The sequence below is a fragment of the Sciurus carolinensis genome, chromosome 1 (genome assembly GCF_902686445.1).
Source record: "Sciurus carolinensis chromosome 1, mSciCar1.2, whole genome shotgun sequence".
Taxonomy (NCBI): Eukaryota; Metazoa; Chordata; class Mammalia; order Rodentia; family Sciuridae; genus Sciurus; species Sciurus carolinensis.
The window spans coordinates 151,479,197-151,494,818 of record NC_062213.1 but is presented as its reverse complement, the minus strand read 5'-3'; the positions used below and the strand labels follow the sequence as shown (position 1 = coordinate 151,494,818).

Sequence of the window (15,622 nt, the reverse complement as noted above, 5' to 3'; positions counted from 1 at the left end):
TTTTTCATAATTTTCTTAGCTATTTTCAGGCATTCATTCTCTTGTTTATTTCATTCATTCCTTCCCCCATCATCTGCTATTGGGATCCTATTTGAATGGTAATTAAAATACAATATTAGTTTTTTGATATTTTTATCATATCAAGTGTTTCCTTCCAAGAACATAGCATTTTAAAATAGTATTTATTTGTTTCCTTCCAATGCTGTTCTTATAATATATACTTTCAAACGTTCTGAGCTGGGGATATAGCTCAGTTGGTAGTAGTGCTTGCCTCCCCAGCACCACAAAAAAAAAAAAAAAAAGAATAAAACATTTTGTATTTTATACTTTTTGTTCATATTATGAATAGGTTTTTTTTTTTTTTTTTTTTTTTCTTATTTCCTCTGTGCTTGTTTAGGTTGTAAAGTACTGTTTTGGGTGCATTTTCTTCTATGTACCCACTTAACTGAATTATTTTATTAATTATAGAAGTTTGTTTTTAATGAGTTTTATCTATTTTTAAGAATGCTATCAAGGGCTGGGAAGATAGCTCAGCTGGTAGAGTGCTTGCCTCATAAGCACAAGGCCCTGAGTTCAATCCCCAGTACTGAGAAAAAAAAAAAAAAAAAGAATGCTATCAGATGATTAACAGAGATGGCATTACCTTTTTGGATGCTTATTAGATGAGTTAATTTTCTGATTTAATTTCCTTATCTTGATTTTACTAAAACTAATAAATTTAGATAAAATGTTTTTAAGACTTATCCATTTAGGATAATAAGACAAACTTTAATAAAACAGTTTGAAGGTTTAACCATTTAAGATAATTAATTTGAGTTTTTGACCTATTTATTATTATACTTAAGTAACTTTCTTATTTTATTATTTTATTTAGAGGCTTTATGAGGAATATTGCTATATCTTATCAAAAACCTTTTAAGTACATATAATTATGTGATTATTTTTTAACTTTAGTGAACTGTTTTAAAGAATGAGGTTGATATAGTTCCTGATCTCAAACCACATTTTTATCTTAGTCATACTGCATTCTTTTTTTTTGCAGTGCTAGGGATTGAACCAAGGGCCTTGTGCTTACAAGACAAGCACTCTACCAACTGAGCTATATCCCCAGCCCCTGATTCAGCTTCTTGAGTCACTGTGATTACAGGCATGTGCCACCAAGCCTAGACTTCCTCTCTCCTTTATTTCCTTTCTTTTTTTTTATATTGTCATTATCAGGTTTTCATCTTAAAGTTATGTTAGCATCATAAAATGACTTAGAGAATTTTCCTTTTTTTTTTTTTTGTTACAATTAAAGTACACTAAATCCTTGGTACTCAAAAGTGTGGGCTGTGGATCAGCAGGATTGGCATAACCTGGAAGCCTGTTAGATGTGCATTATCTTAAGAACAATATTAGATCTACTAAATCAGTAACTGCATTTGACAAGATGCCCTGGAGTTTCATATGAACATTGATGTTTTGCCATAATAAACAGAGAGAATAAGTTCAATTATTATCTACAGTACAACAAATAGATTTGCAATAAGGTCTGTCCTAATAGAGGACAAAGAGGATGGGGAGGGGTGTAGGATGTAACTGTTAATGGGATAAGAAAAGAGTATATAGAAGTTCTAGATCATAGAAAGAGTGAAAGGGTAATCAAAAGAAGCTGGTTGTTAGCATGAGAAAAGTGAGAAAGAGACTGTGAGGAAACAGGTAAACAAAAGGAAAATAGAGCAAGAAAAGTAAAGAAATAAAAACTTAAAAATTTTCAAAAAGAAGGAAAAAAAAGAAAAAAAATCTACACTATAACAGTCATATAGTTCAAACCTCCCAGTCTTCAGTAGCCTGATGCATGGGAGGTACCTGACAATGAGCTTCTCAGGATGGAATTTGCCCCACATAAAGATGGGAGCTACTGCTTCCAGGATAATCCAAGATGACCACTCTGGCTTTCAAATGTGTTGGTAAATGGGGAGCTGCAGCTCAGGGGTGTGGGCGTGGTCAGCTGGGGGGGGTCCTGGAGGCCGGGTGTGGTCAGTCTGGCAGGAGGTCCTACAGGTCCTGGCTGTTGTCCAACATTAATGGTTTGAAAGCACTATTTGAAAATAAGATTGAAATTATCTAAGCTGTTATGAATCTGATCATTTTTCTATGGTGGAACTTTAGTCACCTTTTCTAATCTTTGTTATTTGGTCTATTCAAGTCCTTCCTTCTTTCTTAAATCATCTAAAAAATTTTTTTTCCAATTCTGAAGTTTTATTTTAATAATCACTACTGGAAACAGTGTGCCAATCCCTACCACTTCCTCATTAACATCTGCTAACCAAGCCAGGGAAGGCAATGTGTGATGGGTGGGCACGTCTCACTGGAGGCGAACTTGGCCCCAGTCAGCTGCTGGAGGAGCATCCACAGTGGAGGGGAGGTTCTTGATGGTCTCATCTATGGATACGACAAGGCATGCAGCTTCAGAGGCTGCTGTCAGGGCCTTGATCCGCACCATAGCTGGTTCCCACACAAAGACCTCGAAATTGTCCGCAATGTCCTCATTGTTGATGTTCACCCCATACCACATGCCCCCCTGGGCATGCCGAGCCCACAGCTTGTTGAGGATGTTTGTGGCAAGGATGTTTGTGACATCAAATCCAGCATTGTCGCACAGCTGACATGGGATAATCTCCAAGGCCTTGGCATATGCCCCAATCAACAGCTGCTGTTTTCCTGGAATAGTCCTCAAGTAATCCTGAAGGTACGTGGAGAGCTCCATCTCAATGGCTCCACCACCAGCCACCACTGAATCATTCCCGATGGCACTCCTGACAATCATGATGGCATCACGCAGGGACCGCTCTGTTTCCTCCATAAACTGCTCAGCGCCTCCACGGAGGACGAAGGTGCAAGTCTTGGCCTTGCCAGTGAAGAAATTATACCTCTTGCCTCCAATCTGTGTCTCTTGAAACACCTGGAAGTTGCCCAGCACATCTGCTGACAAAACATCCACACTGGTCTGGATAGAACCTCCACAGGCCATCATGGTCCTCTTCAGATCCTCCTCAGGTTCACGGCTGGCACAGAACATGTCCCTATCAGCAAAGTACTGGGTGGCCACATCCCCAAAGGGGAGTTTGGACAAGATGACTCTGGCTCCAGAACGATGGATCTTCTCTAACTTGTCATAGAGAGTGTTCCATTCAGCATCAACAATGGCCTGATAATCCTCCACTATGTGGACCCTGACTTCAACATTGTCTTTCTCAGCTTTCAGCTCAAGTTCAACATTTAAAAGGGGAATCGTGGGGTCATGGTACTTTTTGAGTTGCATTTCAAAGCCAGCATAAGAGAAATTCTTCTTGAATGCAATACCAGCCACAAGCTGAGACTCCTCTAGGGCTCCACCCTGTACCTCCTTGATTCCAATCATTTTAAGCTACAGCAAATCATCGAGCATCATCACAGCATCAACCACCATCTTAGCAAAGAAGGCTTTCTGTTGGGAGATCAGCTTGGAGCTCAGAGCCGTCATGGCACACTTTTCTAGCAGCTTCCTCTGCTCCCCTTTATCTTGCTTCTTCATGGTCACAGCAATCTCTTTGATCTTGTTAACTGCCAACTGGGTGGCTGTGCAGAAAGCTCGGATGATGATCTGTGGGTGCAAATCTTCCTTCACGTATGGTTTCACCTACTTCAGAAACTCTGCAACCCACAGGGTCACTAACGAAATTGGTGCCATCACCAACCTCAGCATCTTGGGACTTGGCAATGTCCACTAAAGTCTTTGCTGCGGGATGGACAACATTAAGCAGTTCCCATCATTAGAAATTGTTGCTTTGCCTTGGCCATCCACAATAAGTTTGTCCATGCCGAGAGGATCTAGGGTTGTTCTTACAATCTCTGCGATCACCTGGCAGGCACTGATCTTGCTCCCAAGCTGAGGGATGCCTTGGGAGCTATCAGTACCTTCTTTCAACAGGATAACTGGTGTGGGCATCGTTTTGGAAACTTGTTCAGTAGCCCCCCAGTCCTTGGTTCTCAGGGTTGGGGCTGCCCCCATTTTATAAAAATTTTTACAGACTGCATTTTGATTCATTGTACACAAATGGGGTACAACTTTTCATTTCTATGGTTGTACACAATGTAGATTCACACCATTCATGTAATCATACATGTACATAGGTAATGATGTCTGCCTCTTTCCACCATCTTTCCTACCCCCACCCACTCCCACCCTTAAATCAATTTTTACAATGCTTATTTTGCTAAAATATTATGCATTTCTTCTGTTATCAAATAGGTCACCATAGTTACTTCTGATATTCTTTTAATTATTGTAACCTCTCTCACATTTATAGTTATAATGCTATCATTAAGGTTGATGTCTTGCTTCTCTAGCAGTTGTCTTTCACTAAGTTTTCATTCTTTTGATCAGTCTGCTCTAACTTTCCTTAGCTCCCAGGCCCCAGGTAGATGTTGGATGTGCCATCAGTGTCCCCCCATTAGACTTAGGTACTTATTCCCCTAGAAGCTTTTTGTGTTGGAAGCTGATGATTCACAGGTAAGTCTCTTTTGAAATTGTCTTTAGCTGAACAGAGCCACCACACCCAAGGACATGACCAGACTCTGTGAGGATAGCTTTCATCTACCTACTGATATGTGAGAGGGAGGGGTGTGTAAAAGCCCTATCTGTCCCCTTTGCCTCAAGAAAGGACAATTTTGAAAGGCCATTCCAGGTCCTGAGTGTCCCAGGACTACTGTTAAATCTCCTGTGGCCCTCACAGTGCAGTTCAACTTTTCCTTTTGCCTAATTTTCTTCTTGGGAACAACAGTTGTTCCCAAGAGTTCTCCCTAATGGATATGGAGAATGAGAAATCCCCAAGATAATGAGACCCGAGAGAAAGGGAGTGAAGAAGAAGGCCCTGCACTGACAGCCTTCATCTCCCAAGATGTTTTTCAGGTGTCAGCTGCAGACAGGGAGGAGGTGTTTTATCAACCCTAAAGTAACAGTCTCTAGGAGGCGTTAATCCCCTCCATGGTAAATCCTCTCCAGATGTTGCCCACAGACCTTGACCAAAAAAAGCTCAAATTCCCAAGTGCCTAAGGAAACTGATACGGTCACTAGACCACCCCTCAAAATAACCTATATAAACCCAGTCTCTTTCTTTGTTCAGTGGCTCATTTTCCACCAGGAAAGTGGGTTCATGGGCGCCATTTCATCCCTGCCCCCCCCCCCCCCCAATAAACAGCTGAAATGACTCATGAGGTTTGCATCCTGCCCGGTCTTTTTGTGCTAACACTTCCTAAATAAACCCTCTGCATACAAATCTTAGAGTTGCAAAGCCTCTAAGACATTTTAAGAGGAACTTTAGGTACCTCAAATGAATTTTATCTTTCTTTGTTGAGTCTTAGGTCTGGCTATAATGGCAGCTTGATACATAGCAATGCCACAGATAGACTAAAATCAGAATGATCTCTGCCTGCATGGACTTCATCTGCCAGTCCCTGATGAAGCCTTGCCACCTCTATGATCTCTAATTGCCCCTCACACATCCTGTACCCCTGTACTCTCCCAGTCACTGGACGGGGAGGTCAGAGGACCTGGTACTCTCACGAGGGGATGATGTTGGTTTCTGTCTTGCTTCTAGCTTCATGTAAGCCTCCTGTGCTGATTTGGCTCAGGAGAAACATATGGTTGGGAATTAGAAGTGGAAATCAAAAAGCAAAAGAAACAAAACCAAGAATCAATGAGTGTGTTGACATCAAACTAAAAAGCTTCTGCACAGCAAAGGAAGCAACTAAAAGTATGAAGAGAGCCTACAGAATGGGAGAAAATCTTGGCCAGCCACTTCTCTGATAGGGGATTGATATCCAGAATATACAAAGAACTAAAAAAACTTAACACCAAAATAATAATAATAATAATAATAATAATAATAACCAAGTCAATAAATAGGCAAAAGAACGAAACAGAAACTTCTCAAAAGAAGAAACACAAATGACCAACAAATATATGAAAAAAATGTTCAACATCTCTAGCAATCAGGGAAATGCAAATGAAAACTATACTAAGATTCCATCTCACTCCAGTCAGAATGGCAATGATAAGTATAGGAAAAACGATAAATACTGGAGAGGTTGCAGGGAGAAAGGAACACTTGTACATTGCTGGTGGGACTGCAGATTAGTACAACCATTCTGGAAAACAGTACGGATTCTGTTAACAAAAGCCTGGTCCTTGTCCTGATGCCAATCTGTAACAGTGCTCCACTTTATGCTTTGAATATAACCCTTGCTGCTCTGCCACTATAACTTATTTTTAAAATAGACATATTGTTCCTCCCTAATCTCTCCCCATCCCTAATCTCAGGGGAAACAGGATTACCTTTCTTCCCCATTTTGGGCAGAGTTATCTGTCCTTGAGTACACACCCACCATAGGAGTGGAGTAATCCAGACTTTGGGGATGATACCAGAAGATCTCAGAAATAACTGTCTCCCAAATTAGCAAGTGAAGTTACAACTCCAACAGAGAATACGAGGAATGTGATCTTGGAGGCACCACTCTAAAAACCCCAGAATCACAGCCTTTGGGACAGGAGTCCCCTGTGTTTCTCCTTTGCTAGGAAAGCTATAAACCTGTTTCCTTTTTCTCAAAACCATGTCCTCATTATTGGATTGGCATCAGGGACAAGAACTAAGTTTCAGCAACAAATCCAGTAATGAGTAACAGGGACACCAATTTAACCAGCCTGATCAGTCAAATCAATCCTGGTGATCAATGGGGTGACAGATGTTGCAGCCAGATCACCCTCACTCCACCAGCTCACTGCTTTTAAGGTTGTCTTTGACTTTGTTAGGATAGGCATAAGTTACCCTTTACTCTGTCTGGTGTAGTTCACTACTAAGGTGTGACTCTTATGGGGTACTATGGCTTGAATGATGTATCTCCCTTCATTTCATATGTTATAATCCTAACCTCCCAAAATGTTGGAATTAGGAGGTGGAACCCTCGGGAGTTGATTAAGTTATGAGAGTTGAACCTTTGTGATAGAGATTAGTGCCCTTATATAAAAGACTCAGAGAGCTAACTAGCACCTTCTACCAATGGAGGACAAGTAGGAAAGAGCTATCTATTTAGTCCGGAAATAAGGTCTTACCAGACTTTCACCTCTCCCTCTCCCTCTCTTTCTTCTTCTCTTCCCCTCCTTCTCCCCTCCCCCTTCCTCTTCCTTTGGTTTTTGGGAATTGGTTTACTTCACTTAGCATAATAGTCTCTAGATCCATCCATTTACTAGCATATGCCATAATTTCATTTTTTTTATGACTGAGTTATATTTCATTGGGTACATATACCACAGTTTCTTGATTCATTCATCTGTTGAAGGGCATCTAGGTTAGTTCCATTGCTTGACTACTGTGAATTGAGCTGCTATAAACATTGATGTGGCCAAATTGACTCTGCTGGATGGCGTCAAGTGGTGGCCCTTACGGGGAACTCAGCATTCGTCTCCCCTCCCGAGAACCCAAATGGGAAGCAGCGAGGTAAGCTGCAGCCCCTGTCTCTAAGGCAGTTAGGTGCTCAGGATAGCTGGCCAGGTAGTGAAATGCAAAAAAATTAGGATAGTACATGAGCTCCGGAGTGCGTGTATTTTGTGTTGCTTCTGTGTTTGTACTACAGTTAGTGTGGTCTTTGTTCGTCCTGTATCAAACTTATTTAGCAGCAAAAGATGGGTTCGGAAATATCACGAAATCAGTCTGAAAGGATAATTCAAAAATTATTAAAGGAAAGTGCACTGATCAAAAGGTTAATGGAGTTAATACTGAAATATGTAGAGAGAGTGAAACAATTGTTTTTTCATATACTCCTGTGTGCCTAGCTCTCCCTTTCCTTTTTGTGACTTCTAATGAGAACCTCTCTAGACAGTTATCTTCACAGATTGCACAACAATGGACAGATAGATTCGACGAGCTAGTAATAAGGCTTCGACAACAAATCCTCACCATAAATGCCACTAAGGTGGAAGTCAAACCAGGAGGACTTATCACAGAAGCATTAAATAAACTAACACAATTCGGCACCAAATTTGGGGGACTCTTAAGTCTCATGCTAATAAGCTTGGGTGTGATTGTGTTAATTCTATTCTACATTTACAAATGCCTCAAAACCAGTCAACAGGCTCATAATGTGATCATAAAACAGGCCATGGCCACCCTTGAAGCAGGACAATCTCCCAACATATGGCTTAGTATGCTGGATCAGTAGTCAAAGACGGGTAACCATGGGAAAACACTGTACCAACCTAAGACAGAAGGGCCAACCCTGCTTTGGTATCCTTTGATGATGGGTAAGGACAGGATGTTGATTCCCGGGACCTAAGACAGACACGATCCCTGCCAGCTTCATTTTCATTTCATATAAGGAAGGGGGAGATGTTGGAGGCTATGCCATGCGGACTACGTCAAGATGGCGCCTGGCAGCCAGCCAGAAGTTGTTTTGATCACATCGGTGGCGAGGAAGTCGGTTAACATAAACACATCCAGGTGCTTTATCATTGGCCGTATTCAAATAAGTTCACGCACACAACGCGTACACATGTATTCCCGAGTGCTCCTGCTCATGCCTGTTTGACCTTTACCGTGATTGGACAGCTAGCTCCTCGCCTGATCTTGGCATACCTAGCGTTGGCCCTACCCTTCGCCTCCTGGAGGGAATATAAGGCGGCTCTCTTCTGTTCTGGGTTCCTGAATCATCAATAAACTGCTTCAAATTCAAGAGTCTCGCTACCCATTTGTCTCCCGTGCCAAATTGACTCCGCTGGACGGCGTCACTATAGTATGCTGTTTTCAAGTCCTTTGGGTATATACCAAGGAGTGGGATAACTGGGTCAAATGGTGTTTCCATGATAAGTTTTCTGAGAAATCTCCATAGTGCTTTCCAGAGTGGTTGCACCAATTTGCAGTTCCACCAGCAATATATGATTGTACCTTCCCCCCACATCCTCCCCTACATTTATCGTTACTTGTATTCTTGATAATTGCCATTCTGATTGGAGTGAGATGGAATCACAGTGTAGTTTTAATTTGCCTTTCTCTAATTGATAGAAAGGTTGAAAATTTTTTCATATTTGTTGACCATTCATATTTCTTCTTCTGTGAATTGCTTATTCATTTCCTTTGCCCATTTATTGATTGGGTTATTAGGGTTTTTTGGTGTTAAATTTTTCGAGTTCTTCAAATATTCTGGAGATTAATGCTCTATCTGATGTGCAAGTGGCAAAGATTTTCTCCCATTCTATAGGCTCCCATTCTATAGAGCATGATATTCTTCATGCTCTTTATTGTTTCCTTTGCTGTGAAGAAGCCTTTCAGTTTGAATCCATCTCATTTATTGCTTCTTGATTTTACTTCTTAAACTTTAGGAGTCTTGTTGAGGAAGTCAGTTACTAAGCTGACATGATGGAAAGTTGGGCCTACACTTTCTTCTAGTAGGTGCAGGGTCTCTGGTCTAATGCCTAGGTCCTTTTTGTTTGTTTGTTTTTCCTCCTAGGTCCTTGCTCCACTTCGAGTACAGTTTTGTGCAGGTTGAGAGGTAGGGGTTCAATTTTCATTCTGCTACAAATGGATTTCCAGTTTGCCCAGCACCATTTGTTGAAGAGGCTATCTTTTCTCCAACGTAGGTCTTATGGCACCTTCAGCTAATATGAGATAACTATATTTATGTGGGTTTGTCTCTGTGTCTTCTATTCTGTTCCATAGGTCTTCATGTCTGTTTTGATGCTAATACCATGCCATTTTTGTTACTATAGCTCTGTAGTGTATTTTAAGGTCTGGTATTATAATGCCTTCTGCTTTCTTTTCTCTTAGCTTGTTTTTTCTCCTTTCCCATTATCATTTGCTTTTTAACAAGTATCTTTATCTTTTTATATTCATTTCTTCCTATGGTCAGATTTATGGTTAAGGAAAATCACACAAGGGGTTTCAAAGGATCTATGGATATATTTATATATTTGCTATAATAGTCTCATTTATAATTCATTGATGAACAAGGTTTTCTTATTTTTAAAAAGTTAGCTTTATTTAAAGGCAAAAATGAAGTAAATAATATGGCAGTATTGATGTGCTTCTATTTTTTAGAGTTTTTGAGGATAAAGACTAAGTCTTGATATTCTCTTGATTGCACGATATTTGTTCAGTCATTTAGGCAAATAATTATTGAGCATTTTCTATGTGTCAGATCCAGAGCTAGGTGCTTATAAGGCCTAACCCCCCACAAGCAGCTGCAAAAGCGCCCCCCCCCCCCTTGGAACCACACCTTGGTAATATGACGCACATCCTGCTTCTCTTCTGGAGTGTCAGTTTCCCGCCAGCCCCCCCCACCCACCCAATCACTCTCCACCGCTTTGCCTCAATCCCCTAGCAACAAAGCTTGCCCAATCACCTACTGCCCCATCCCATACCCTGGCCTATGAGACTTCTCTCCACTCTATAAAAGTGCGTGTATTCTCTGAATAAAGCGGAACTTCTCCGGTGGACTGGGAGTTGGTGTCGCCTCGTTCTTTCAGTGCTAGTGACACTAAGAAAAATTTCTTCCCTTCTGCCAGGAACACATAACTTAGGAATTGAACACAGTAAAAGTGAAGAAGCCCATATTTGTGGGAGGGAAACCAGCTCTGGGGATAGTGGTTTCAGATAAATTTTTCTAGAACAGTAGAACTAGAGATGTAGAGAACCAGATGAATGGTTCATTCACAGGAAGGGAGAAAGTGATTCCAGGATGACAATATGTAAAGAATCATAATAATGAAAGGGTGTTGGCATGTTCACATGCCAATGAAGGGAGCATGATGTGACTGAAGAAGAATAGGGAAGGGCAAGATCATGGAGGGTTTTGGGTTGCAGGCAAAAGAATTGTGAACTTCACCTTCAGCAAATCACTGAAGAGTTTTAAAGCAGGTTGAATCACAATTAATTTGCACTTTAGTTTTCAAAGTGCTTTCTGGTAGCAGAATGGTGGCAATGAAGAACTAAAGAAGACAAAAGAACTTAAGCCAAGACAAACCATTATGCTTGCACAAAATTGAAATGGAGCAACTATTTGTGGATGAATAAACGCTGAAGAATACAGTTCAATGATGTTGGCATTTTTTTGTTGTTGTTTGTTTGTTAGCAGGGATTGAACCAAGGGTTGGTTAATCTTTGAGCCACATCCCCAGCATTTTTTTTTTTTTTAAATTTTGAGACAGGATCTTGCTAAATTGCTTAGGATCTCACTAAGTTGTTGAGGCTGGCTTTGAACTTGTGATCCTCTGGCCTCAGTCTCCTGAATTGCTGAAGGCTTCTCAATTAGGGTTGACTCTGTATTTGGAAATATGTGGGGATGTGTCACTAACCACTAGGGAGGTTGGATGTCCTGTAGTGAGCCAGATAGTTCCAAAACATAGAGCATTGCACCTCAAAAATATTTTCTTTAGCTATTATCAAGAACACAAGCAATATAAGTGTTGGCGTGGTTGTAGGGAAAAAGGCACACTCATACATTGCTGGTGGAGTTGCAAATTGGTGCAGCCACTCTGGAAAGCAGTGTGGAGATTCCTCAGAAAACTTGGAATGGACCCACCATTTGACCCAGCTATCACACTTCTTGGTTTATACCCAAAGGACTTAAAATCAGCATACTACAGTGATGCAGCCACATCAATGTTCATAGCTGCTCAATTCACAATAGCTAGATTGTGGAACCAATCTAGATGCCCTTCAACAGATGAATGGATAGAGAAGCTGTGGTATATATACACAATGGAATATTATTCAGAAGAAAAAATTATGGCATTTGCTGGTAAATGGATGAAGTTAGAAAATATCATGCTAAGTGAAATAGGCCAAGCCCAAAAAACCAAAGGCTGGATGTTTTCTCTGATAAGTGCATGACAATATATAATGAGGGGAGGTGGTGGGGAGAAGAAAAGAATGAAGGAACTTTGGATGGTGTAGAGGAAAAAAAGGTGGAAGGGGGTGGAGGACAGAAAGACAGTAGAATGAAACAGACAGTATTACTCTCTATATATGTATGATTACATGAATGGTGTGAATCTACATTGTGTACAACCATAGAAATGAAAAGTTGTACCCCATTTGTGTACAATGAATCAAAATGCAGTCTGTAAAAATAAAAAAGATAAAAAAATTTTTTCTTTATGATGTAAGATTGTTGGCCAGACAAGAGCTTTTCAATGCCTGCCTTATTCATTAGTAGCTGAGCAAAGCTTCTGCATATCTGGATAGTTAAATCAAATATCATCCTCATGTCTTATCTCTGTGCCAGTTTATGAGTAGTTCAAAATGTTGCCTACTTTCTCCATTAAATCACATGGCCTTTGCATAGTGTACTGCACAGATACTGAAAATATTAGCATCTTGGGGCAAAATGTCAAAAGTGGATCTCTGCCCTAAGTGCTTCCCACTAAATCTATTGACTCCATACCCTTTCCTGGTCTGCCATCAACTTCCTAAAGACTATTTTCGAGAACTGCCAAGTAGGATTATTTTGCACAATTTCTAGGAGAGGAAACTGAGACTTACAGGGATCAAGTAAATTGCCCCCACCAAGGTCACAGAGAGCAGATGCTAGAGTTGAATTTCAAACCCAAGCATTCTGACTCCAAAATTCAGATGCTTAACTGTTACCCCAAAATTCCTGAGTCAGTACTATGTTGTTTTCAAGTCATATTTGGCTCCTTTTACATCATTTTGGTATATACCTCAATGATTTGGGGATTACTTTTTCATCTCAAATATCTGAAAGTCTGTGTTCAATTCCTGACTTAGGTATTCACTCTATATGTTCATTATGAACATTGTTGCCACAAGCTTGGTCCTTGTCCTGATGCCAATCCAACAACGAGGGCATGGTTTTGAAAAAAGGAAAAAGGTTTATTGCTTTGCTAGCTAAGGAGAAACACAGGATACTCCTGTCCCAAAGTCTGTGATTCTGCCCATCAGCAGGAACAGGTGGCTTTTAAAGGGGTGGCTCACAGGCTACATTCTACGTGCTCTCTGTTGAAGTTTAACTTCACTTGTTAATCTGGGAGACAGTTATTTCTGAGATCTTCTGGTATCATCCCCAAAGTCTGGATTACTCCATTCCTATGGTGGGTGTGTACTCAAGGATAGATAAGTCTGCCCAAAATGGGGAAGAAAGGTAATCCCATTTCCCCTGAGATTAGGGATGGGGAGAGATTAGGGAGGAGCAGGGAGAGAGGAAGAGAAAGAAACGTCTATTTTAAAAATAAGTTATAGTGGCAGAGCAGCAAGGGTTATATTCAAAGCATAAAGTGGAGCACTGTTACAACATCACTTGTCTTTTTGCATCTATTATTAAAATAATGTAAGGGTGCTAGAAATTTGCTCTCTGGTCTCAAAATGAAATTTAAGTTTGATTAACAGTTCTTAAAGTTTTTTATTCTCAAGAGATGCCATTTTGAATTATGTTCTATCAAAGTCATATTCAGTTTCTTTTTGTTGTCATTTAAAAAAATAGTTTAAACTGGCAAGTAAAGGTGGAAGTGATAGGAGCTCTTTGGAAGGTCTCAGCCCATGGTAGCAATCTACAAATCCCCAAATGAAGAACTTGTGTTGCAATGTCGTCTTCTTCCTCCTCCTTCCAAAATTCCCTTCATAATTCTCATCATTTCATTGGCAAAAACCAAAGGAAGAGCAAAATATTTGTCCTTTGAGTTAAAGCAAAAGAGATCAAATGGCTATACCTATGCTTGACAATGCTAATGATAAGCCAGGTGCAGTGGTGCACACCTGAATTCCAGAAACTTGGGGGACTGAGGCAGTAGGACCACAAGTTTGAGGTCAGCGTCAGCTACTTAGCAAGGCTCTAAGCAACTTAGTCAGACTTGTCTCAAAATAAAAAAATAAGAAGGGCTGAGGATGTGGCTCAGTGGCTAAGCCCCTCTGGGTTCAATCCCTGGTACCAAAAACCAAAACAACCCAATAATAATTAATGATGGTGATAATATTATATGAACATCCCTCCCAGGTCCATACTTTGCCATTGTTGCCATTCAGCAGCTTTATCCAAGCCTGTCTTTAATAGGAGCAATAGAGGTGTCTGTGCACATGCACAAGAAGTATGGTGCTATTTTCATAGAGCTTAAGATGTATTTATTATAAAAGTCATAATGTGCTCTTTTTATAAAAGGATTACAGAGTAAAGACTTTTTAAAAAAAATGAGTCCTCCACTTAATGTAAAATATCTGTCCCTACTGAATCTCATTCCCAAGAGGAAGTTTTTCAGTATTATGATATTGTCATGTGGTTTACAAGCTAACTTACATGAAAAATTAGCACACACCCCAAACTATATAGCATTATCTGTATTTATAGTGGCTATCATTTGAAAAATTTTTCCTAAATAAATTGCTTAATTGAAACTTTTTTACAATAAATTTTTTTTTGCGGTGCTGGGGATCGAACGCAGGGCCTTGTGCATGCAAGGCAAGCACTCTACCGACTGAGCTATCTCCCCAGCCCTACAATAAACTTTTTACAAAACATTTTTACTATTTTATTTTTTAAAATAGAAAAGTTACAATAGAGAAAAAGTAATCTCAAAAAAAAAAAAAAAAAAAAAGAGGAGGTTACACTGTGCCTTTATTTCAAAACAAATAAAACCTAAAACCGGAAAACCAAAAACCAAAAAACAGAAACACAAAAACAAAAAAAGAGAATGATTTATAACGGTTACACTAAATAAAATGTGCATATGCAACTTAGGGAACTAATGGGATTGTTTTAGTCCCTCCAGTACCACATCATATCATATAAAACACACACACACACACACACACACACACACACACACAATATGAAATACATTGCAGTTGATAAAGTTATATTTTTTAAAGAAAATTATTAATTAAATATGTATCAATATCAACCTGTCTTCTGGAATCTGTTCAATTTTCCCCAGGCTTAAAAATTTAGGTAGGCCTCAAAAACTCATACACCCTTAGTATTGCCCCTCTACTCCTTAATGGGTAAGTGTCCCTGAAGTTAATTTAAAACCAATTGACTCATTCCTGCTCTTCACATCTTTCTTTGAAACTATAAATTTTTAATAGCTGTTTATTCCTTCTTTCTTTCTTTCTTATTTAGTTTGATAAAATTTCAGTTCTTTAGCTAATAAGTCACAGGAACATAAATATTTCTAAATTCCCTAGTTCCAGAAAACAGTCACAATAGAAAGTAGGTCAAGACTGTATTTTTGGTAGAAGCAAGGAAATTTTTTGTTGTTTTTAAGGACTGATCTCGGTGAGAGTCCGGCCCTGGATGCAGGTGAGAGGTAAATTCTGACACGACTGTTTTCTTTGTTCTACCAGGGTGTTGCTGTTAATTTTGTAACAACGAAAGCATTTTGGTAAGGATTTGAGGTTCCAATATGCTTTTCACAAAGCCATATTATCTTTCTCATCAGGGGGGAGTTTCTCTTGCGGACTTTAAGAGAAGATAATGATGCTTGAAAAGTTCAAGGGTATGTAGATTTGAGGAAGCTGTCAGAGTTCTGCTTCATCGTCCTCACTAGTAGTTTCGATACTACTAAAAAATTTGACCCTCGCTCCTATTTCAGTCACGATAA

The 15,622-nt window shown here is 39.8% G+C and overlaps 1 pseudogene; it reads right to left on the bottom strand.

The window, feature by feature from the left end:
- Nucleotides 1-2,347: 2,347 nt before the first annotated feature.
- On the bottom strand, nt 2,348-3,970 carry LOC124961063 (T-complex protein 1 subunit eta-like; annotated as a pseudogene).
- Nucleotides 3,971-15,622: the final 11,652 nt, after the last annotated feature.